A 7,500-nucleotide genomic window follows, 5' to 3' on the forward strand; every position below is an offset into this window, starting at 1 on the left:
CGTGTAGTATCAGCAGGGCTGTTGGGGCAAGTGCTGCTGGCGATTTGCGCCTATCAAGGCCGGCACTTGTGGCACACGAGGGGGCGGGTGGGCAGCAACCACGCCCGACCGCCTTTGTCTCCCCGGTGGCGATGCTCACTGCACACCGCACCAGGTACTCATTTGAGGCTGAGCCGACCTAGGGCAGACCCAGGATTCGTTCGGATAATCGTCACGTGGTGGTGTTGGTGGCCATGAGCGGGAATCGAACTTGGCTCGCCAGCTCAGCAGCGCACACAAAGACAAAGACGCCCTGTGTAGCCTGGACAGGACTGTTGGGGCAAGTGCTGTTGGCGAGCAGCAGCCGTGGTCAATCCACTGCTGGGTGGATGAAGGCACCACCACCACCATCATCATCGTCGTCGTCGTCGTGGCAGCAGCCGTGGTCAATCCACTGCTGGGTGAATGAAGGTCTCCCCCAAGCCGTGACCACGGGCTGACGACACCCGTACTCACTCGCGCTCCCCTCCCATCCTTCAATCCTTCATTCCTTCCTTCAATCCTTCCTTCAATCCTTCATTCCTTAATTCCTTAACTCCTTCCTTCATTCCTTCATTTCTTCCTTCATCATCAAAAGCGAGCGGCGGAGTGGGACGGGAGTGGGGCAGACGCGATAGTGGTGGTGGGAGGGAGGGAGGGAGGGAGAGGGGGGAGGGAGGGGAGGGAGAGGGGAGAGGGGGGAGGGAGAGGGGGAGGAGAGGGGAGGGAGAGGGGGGAGGGAGAGGGGGGAGGGAGAGGGGGGAGGGAGAGGGGGAGGGAGAGGGGGAGGGAGAGGGGGGAGGGAGAGGGGGAGGGAGAGGGGGAGGGAGAGGGGGGAGGGAGAGGGGGGAGGGAGGGGAGGGAGAGGGGAGATGGGGGAGGGAGAGGGGGAGGGAGGGGAGGGGGAGGGGAGGGAGGGGGAGGGAGAGGGGGAGGGAGAGGGGAGAGGGGGGAGGGAGAGGGGGGAGGGAGAGGGGGAGGGAGAGGGGGGAGGGAGGGAGGGGGAGGGAGAGGGGGAGGGAGGGGAGGGAGAGGGGAGAGGGGGGAGGGAGAGGGGGAGGGAGAGGGGGGAGGGAGAGGGGGGAGGGAGGGGAGGGAGAGGGGGGAGGGAGAGGGGGGAGGGAGAGGGGGGAGGGAGAGGGGGAGGGAGAGGGGAGAGGGGGGAGGGAGAGGGGGAGGGAGGGGAGGGAGAGGGGAGAGGGGGAAGGGAGAGGGGGAGGGAGAGGGGGGAGGGAGAGGGGGAGGGAGAGGGGGAGGGAGGGGAGGGAGAGGGGGGAGGGAGAGGGGGAGGGAGAGGGGGGAGGGAGAGGGGGAGGGAGAGGGGGAGGGAGGGGAGGGAGAGGGGGGAGGGAGAGGGGGAGGGAGAGGGGGGAGGGAGAGGGGGAGGGAGGGGAGGGAGAGGGGGGAGGGAGAGGGGGGAGGGAGAGGGGGGAGGGAGAGGGGGAGGGAGAGGGGAGAGGGGGAGGGGGAGGAGAGGGGGAGGGAGGGGAGGGAGAGGGGAGAGGGGGAAGGGAGAGGGGGGAGGGAGAGGGGGGAGGGGGAGGGAGGGGCGTGGGGGGAGTGGGAGGGAGGGCAGCGAGGGAGGGGAGTCTGTGATACGCAGAGCGACGTGGCGAGATGAATCAAATAACCCTAATCCACGGCACGCAGACATCACAGCGGGGAGGTTGATGCTACAGCTCACAACAAACACAAAATACACACACGCACACACACACACGTGGACACACACACACACGCACACACACACACGTGTACACACACACGTGGACACACACGCACGCACACACACGACGCACACGTGTACACACACGTGGACACACACAAACACACGCACACACACACACGTGTACACACACACGTGGACACACACACACACGCACACACACGTGTACACACACACGTGGACACACACGCACGCACACACACACACACACGTGTACACACACACGTGGACACACACGCACGCACACACACGCGCGCACACACACGTGTACACACACGTGTACACAACAACACAAAAACAACCGCCATTCGCCACTAAGTGGCGGTGACGTCACCACGACGCTTGTGCCAGGCCATGTGCACCTTGAGGCCACGTGAAGTGTCGAACGCCCGCTGGCAGGAGGTCACGGGGCAGACCCAGGTGCCACGGGTCGACTGACCGAGATGACCGAGATGACTGACTGATGCATCACCTGTGCCCCCTACTGTGCCAACTTGCTGTGCTTTAGCCACCCAGCGCTCGCTCGTTGTTGTGAGCGTCGCTCCTCCGCCCTCCGTTGTTGTTGGAGGGCGACTGCCTCCAACTGCCCAGTAGCGTCCTTCACGAGCCTCCTCCACTGAGGCCGATCTTGACACCGCTGGTACCAGTCATCGGCAAGTCCACTCAGCTCCACGTCCTCCTGTACCACATCACTCCATCTCTTCTCTAGCCCGTGCCGCGCCCGTTTAGCCCCTCGATCCGGCCGAACAAAAGCTGTTTAGGCATGCGGTGGCTGGGCATGCGGGCTACATGACCCAGCCAACGCAGCCTTGCCTGCCCGAGGAGCTCACCGATGGGACTTTGCCCAGATCTTTCAAGGATTTGCGAGCTCATCACACAATCCAGCCTGGTTAAACCCAGGATGGATCGCAGGCAGGCCAGCCTAAATGTTTCCAACCGGCGGCGAAGATGTTACGTTAGCCTCTAACAGACTTTTTCGGGCAAGTGCTCACACACGCACACGTCACACACGCGCAAGAGAATAGAGACGAGGGAAGGAGTGAGAGTGACCGAGTGCCGAACGCTTCTCAAAGAGAGCTACGCATTGGCGGGCTGCTGCGACTTTTCACCTTGTAAAACGGAAATTAAGTTAAAAGTTCGCAGTTTTGCATCGACTCGCTGAGAGATGCTCTCCCCGGCTGCTCGGATAACGAATCAGTGGCCGTGTAAGAGGCACTGAGCCCAGCACCCTTGAGAGTCTGGGTTCAATCCCTGGGTCTGGCTCTCTCTCTCTCTCAAGGGGTTCACAGTGGCCCTGTTAAAGACACTGAGCTAAGGACCTTTGAGATCCTGGGTTCAATCCCTGTGTGTGGCTGTCTCTGTCTCTCTCTCAAGGGGTTCAGAGTGGCCGTGTCAGATACACTGAGCCTAAGACCCTTAAGAGCCTAGGTTCAATCCCTGGGTCTCGCTGTCTCCTCTGTCTCTCTCTCAAGCGGTTCACAATGGCTGTGTCAAAGGCACTGAGCTAAGGACGTTGAGAGCCTCGGTTCAATCCCTGGGTGTGGCTGTCTCTCTCTCGAGAGGTTCACAGTGGGCGTGTCAAAGACCCTGAGCTAAAGACGTTGAGAGCCTGGGTTCAATCCCTGGGTCTGGCTCTCTCTCTCTCAAGACACATTTATATATTTAAGCGATCTAACCCAAAACAAACCTCTATTATGGAGTGTAGTATGTAGTTGTATGTATTGTAGCGGTGTATAGTGTAGCAGTGTAATGTATAGCATAGTGGTGTGTATAGTATATTGAAAGTAGTGTAGTCTATAGTAGTATGTGTCTACTATGCTGAACTTCTTTCGCACCTTACGTCGCCAACCGTGTTAATCGGAGGTGTGGGGGAATAGACAACACAATATGGGTCTCTGTGTGAGTCTATGGGTCTCTGTGTGAATCTATGGGTCTCTGTGTGAGTCTATGTGTCTCTGTGTGAGTCTATCAGTCTCTGTGTGAGTCTATGGGTCTCTATGTGAGTCTATGGGTCTCTATATGAGTCTATGGGTCTCTGTGTGAGTCTATGTGTCTCTGTGTGAGTCTATGTATCTCTGTGTGAGTTTATGAGTCTCTGTGTGAGTCTATGTGTCTCTGTGTGAGTCTATGTGTCTCTGTGTGAGTCTATGTGTCTCTGTGTGAGTCTATGAGTCTCTGTGTGAGTCTATGGGTCTCTGTGTGAGTCTATGGGTCTCTGTGTGAGTCTATGAGTCTCTGTGTGAGTCTATGGGTCTCTGTGTGAGTCTATGGGTCTCTGTGTGAGTCTGTGTGTCTCTGTGTGAGTCTATCGGTCTCTGTGTGAGTCTATGGGTCTCTGTGTGAGTCTGTGTGTCTCTGTGTGAGTCTATGGGTCTCTGTGTGAGTCTATGGTTCTCTGTGTGAGTCTATGGGTCTCTGTGTGAGTCTATGGGTCTCTGTGTGAGTCTATGGGTCTCTGTGTGAGTCTATGGGTCTCTGTGTGAGTCTATCGGTCTCTGTGTGAGTCTATGGGTCTCTGTGTGAGTCTGTGTGTCTCTGTGTGAGTCTAGGGGTCTCTGTGTGAGTCTGTGGGTCTCTGTGTGAGTCAATGGGTCTCTGTGTGAGTCTATGAGTCTCTGTGTCAGTTTGTGGGTCTCTGTGTGAGTCTATCGGTCTCTGTGTGAGTCTATGGGTCTCTATGTGAGTCTATGGGTCTCTGTGTGAGTCTATGAGTCTCTGTGTGAGTCTATAGTCTCTGTGTGAGTCTATCGGTCTCTGTGTCAGTTTGTGGGTCTCTGTGTGAGTCAATCGGTCTCTGTGTGAGTCTATGGGTCTCTATGTGAGTCTATGGGTCTCTGTATGAGTCTGTGGGTCTCTGTGTGAGTCAATGGGTCTCTGTGTGAGTCTATGGGTCTCTATGTGAGTCTATGAGTTTCTGTGTGAGTCTATAGTCTCTGTGTGAGTCTATCGGTCTCTGTGTGAGTCTATGGGTCCTTATGGGTCTCTGTGTAAGTCAATGGGTCTCTGTGTGAGTCTATGGGTCTCTGTGTGAGTCTATGAGTCTCTGTGTGAGTCTATGGTCTCTGTGTGAGTCTATCGGTCTCTGTGTGAGTCTATGGGTCTCTGTGTGAGTCTATGGGTCTCTGTGTGAGTCTATGGGTCTCTGTGTCAGTTTGTGGGTCTCTGTGTGAGTCAATGGGTCTCTGTGTGAGTCTATGGGTCTTTGTGTGAGTTTGTGGGTATTTGTGTGAGTCTATGGGTCTCTGTGTGAGTCTATGAGTCTCTGTGTGAGTCTATATTCTCTGTGTGAGTCTATCGGTCTCTGTGTGAGTATATGGGTCTCTATGTGAGTCTTTGGGTCTCTGTGTGAGTCTATGGGTCTCTGTGTGAGTCTATGGGTCTCTGTGTCAGTTTGTGGGTCTCTGTGTGAGTCAATCGGTCTATGTGTGAGTCTATGAGTCTCTGTGTGAGTCTATAGTCTCTGTGTGAGTCTATCGGTCTCTGTGTCAGTTTGTGGGTCTCTGTGTGAGTCAATCGGTCTCTGTGTGAGTCTATGAGTCTCTGTGTGAGTCTATAGTCTCTGTGTGAGTCTATCGGTCTCTGTGTGAGGCTATGGGTCCTTATGGGTTTCTGTGTGAGTCAATGGGTCTCTGTGTGCGTCTATGGGTCTCTGTGTGAGTCTATGAGTCTCTGTGTGAGTCTATGGTCTCTGTGTGAGTCTATCGGTCTCTGTGTGAGTCTATGGGTCCTTATGGGTCTCTGTGTGAGTCTATGGGTCTTTGTGTGAGTCTGTGGGTATTTGTGTGAGTCTGTGGGTCTCTGTGTGAGTCTATGGATCTCTGTGTAAGTTTATGTATGTACGCAACCGTGCTAATCAGAGGTTCAAATATCTAACCTATATAATTCATTTTTTGTCTGTCTGTCTGTCCGTCCGTCTGCGTACGCTCCCTTCCGGGGGATTTAGCTCTCGGACCGTGGGGTTCGCCGAGATTAAATTTTGCAGGTGGGCACGGCCCGATTATCGATTTAGTGCGATTTCTCTTTAGTTATTTATTGAAACCTTTATTTATTTATTTAATATTGCCGGCCGGCGCGGACCACGGCGGTTGCCCCTGGCAACGGGTAGCAACAACTTCGCTGCGGGGTGGACGCCATTTTTAATTCCCGTTAAAAATATGCGCACGCAATAACACGCGACTCTGAGGTAAATTCATCAAAGTTTCACGTCCTCTTCACTCCCCTTCCACCCCAATGTGTGCAATTACATTTATAGGGTCGGTAGATAATAAAATTATAGCGATTAGATAGTATTATTGTAGCGCAGGGGGGGGGGGGGTAACGGCCCCAGCACCCAGCCTCAGCCGGATGGGCAATCTAGGCGAGGCCGGAGGCTCTGCACGGTACTAGGCCTCGACACGCAACTCTGTCAGGCGACGACTTTGTGGTATAAACTCGATATATCCAGCGTTGCCCGGGGGAAAAATACATTTAAAATCTTCTGAAAACTTTAAAACATAACATACCAATGAAAATACAACCGTGTAATTAAAATTCTAAACCCGACCACGCCAAGAATCGATTCTCTGAATCGCGAAAAGGAATCGACGGTTGTAGATTAATTTAGAATCGCCTTATTTCCGTTTAATATAAGTTGGTTATAGAGTTGATATAAACTGCTACGAATGGGAAATATCCGGCGTTGACCGGGGCTAAAATGTAATTAAAAACTCCTGAAAACTTTAAAACATAACATACGAATGAAAATAAAACTCTGTAATTAAAAATAGAAACCTCCTATGCGCCAGGAATCGATTCTTTGAATCGCGCAAAGGAATCATCGAAGGTTGTAGATTCCTTTAGGATCGCCCTTAACATGTGGTGAGGGAGAGTGGTGAGGGAGAGTGGTGAGGGAGAGTGGTGAGGGAGAGTGGTGAGGGAGAGTGGTGAGGGAGAGTGGTGACGGAGAGTGGTGACGGAGAGTGGTGAGGGAGAGTGGTGAGGGAGAGTGGTGAGGGAGAGTGGTGAGGGAGAGAGTGAGTGGTGAGAGTGAGTGTGAGTGGTGAGGGTGAGTGGTGAGTGGTGAGGGTGAGTGGTGAGTGGTGAGGGTGAGTGGTGAGGGTGAGGTTGAGTGGTGAGGGTGAGTGGTGAGGGTGAGTGGTGAGGGTGAGCGTGAGTGGTGATGACGGGCATGCTGATATGGTGATGACGGGCATGCGGGGAGATGACGGGCATGCTGATATGAGCTACCCATCGGAGGCAGTCGGACTGCGAGAAGGGCTGCGTGCAGATGCAGCACTTGTCGTAGTTAAAAATGTTTAACATAGAAAACATAGAGGGATTATATACATAGAGTAGGGAGAGAGGGGGTAGAGAGAAAGGGGGGGTAGAGAAAGGGAGTAGAGAGAGAAGGGGGGGGGTTGAGAGAGATGGGGTAGAGGGAGGGAAAGGGTAATGAGTGCAGAGCGTGAAATATTTTGTGAAATCTTTCATTTAAAAAGGGGGGGGGGGGGGGGTTACATAAAGCAAAGCATTGAAAAAAGCAACGAAATGATGAACGAACTAAAGTTCCGACTACACCGAACATCTTCTTGTTTATTCGGATCGAAAAAAAAAGAGAGACAGCGAGAGAGAGAGAGTCATCCCACAGAGAGAGAGAGAGAGAGACAGACAGAGAGAGAGAAAGACAGAGAGAGAGACAGACACAGAGAGAGACAGACAGAGAGAGAGACAGACAGAGAGAGACAGACAGAGAGAGAGACAGACATAGAGAGAGACAG

The sequence above is a fragment of the Lampetra planeri genome, chromosome 64 (genome assembly GCF_965212315.1).
Source record: "Lampetra planeri chromosome 64, kcLamPlan1.2.h2, whole genome shotgun sequence".
Lineage (NCBI taxonomy): Eukaryota > Metazoa > Chordata > Hyperoartia > Petromyzontiformes > Petromyzontidae > Lampetra > Lampetra planeri.